Consider the following 1,950-nt stretch of genomic DNA (forward strand, 5'->3'; position numbering starts at 1 on the left):
TGATCCCGAGAGAGCAAGGAGGAACTGACTCCCCTTCTTTATTCAATCCTGTCCCACTGTAAGTCACAACAAAGTTACTTAAAACAAGGGATCCCTTCCCTCATGACTACCATTCCTAATTCCAATAGATTTACATATAAAAGGAACCAATTTAACCAGGCCTCATCGAGTTACAGAAAGAGACATTTCATTGGCTCACAAAACTTGAAGAAAAATAAAATGCAACATACATACACACAGATTAGGAATGAAAAGTGAGCAAAAATATAACAGTAAGATAGATAAATGAATCGGTCTTTGGTTTGTCTACATGGAGTGGGTGGTGGAACGTTATGTTTAGTGATACTGGTGGCATTGACTTTGGCAGTTGAGCAGTTGATTTGGAAATTTTGGATTCAGCAGATTTGCTGGAAAAAGTTATTCAATTTCCTGTTTGACTTTGGCTTTTGACTGGTCACTTGCTTCCAGCAATTAGAGAGAGAAAAAAGCTTTCTACTTTTTTCCTTTTAACCTGCAGGCACAAGGGTGTCTAGTGGCTGTCCTCAGCTGTAACCTTCACAACACACACTGTTTAATAGCATTACAGCACCAGACAAGCATATATTATAGAGGTACAGTTGGTTTATTACACCTTTTCTTGTGTATTCCTGGAAGGGGAATTTCTGGAGGCTAATTGGAATGCCAAAATCACTGTCACTGGTCTTTGATAAAGAAGTCCTTTATATCTGTTAAAGGGAGCTGGACAGTTGCTTGGGAAAGAGAAACATGAAAAGGTATGAGAGTGCAAGTAGACTAGCAGTCACATAGAGGAAAGCATACAGCCTGCTTCTTTGCTGTACCACTCATTGGTTTAACATACGAACTGACAATTGGTTTTGTTGCTTACTTATCCTGATGACAATGTAAGTCTGTTCCATATTCACCTAAAACTGGGGAAAGTCAAATTGAAGTTTTTTTTTAAAATGCCCATGTTTCTCAACGGCAAAGAAATGAAAACAGGAACAACAAAACCTTGATTATTGCTCAGCTGAATCTCAATTACAGTGAATGATGTTGCTTAATTAAATCTCTTTAGTCCAATTTTAAACTGCATTGTATAGTTTGATCCCCAGCCAAATTGCTGGGAGGAGCTCTACAATTGGCCTCAGGAACATTGCTGTGGGAAAAAAGGCAATCACCCATTGAACCTGATCACTATCCCATTGGGCTCTGTTCATGGCAAGTTGGAAGAACTCTTTTTTTATAGTAGTTGCGATGTTTGCAGCTTGTAGGCATAATATCAGGGCTCTTGATTTGTGGCATTTTATTTTGATACGGCATTCTAGAATTTCTCCTTATGTTTTGGGGATTGAGCTCCACAATTTTGTCCTTTTTCTGTAAAAACTGTATGGAATGGCATTATCATTCCTCTACCTGCATATTTGTAATTGTCCTTTAACACTTTTATAGACAAAACAAGAAGGAATGAACGGTGCACCAGTTCAGATAGTTGAGCTCTAAGGCCACACAGTTCTGGCAGATAGAATAGGATATTGCTGCTTTTAGGAGCTACCTTCCAGTTTGATATCAGTAGGGCTAATGATGAGACTGGGGAATGATCACACAAGAAAATGTTAGCACTAGGGAATGACAGTGCTAATAAATGGTCCACAGGAGTGACAGTATCAGAAAGTGGCAGTAAAGTATTTTATGAGGTATTTTCTTTACAGCCAGTGGTGGAAATCATCACAGCAAAAAAGACAATGCTCAAAGTCACTGCATCATCCTGACCTTGACCTTGGTTGAGCTGTGCAGTGTGGACATGGAACAGTTAGATTCTGTTTCAGAGATAGTAGGAACCGCAGATGCTGGAGAATCTGAGATACCAAGGTGTAGAGCTGGATGAACACAGCAGGCCAAGCATCATCAGAGGAGCAGGAAGGCTGACGTTTCGGGACTAGACCCTTCTTC

Source organism: Rhincodon typus, chromosome 11, assembly GCF_021869965.1.
Source record: "Rhincodon typus isolate 14 chromosome 11, sRhiTyp1.1, whole genome shotgun sequence".
In the NCBI taxonomy this organism is placed as follows: Eukaryota; Metazoa; Chordata; class Chondrichthyes; order Orectolobiformes; family Rhincodontidae; genus Rhincodon; species Rhincodon typus.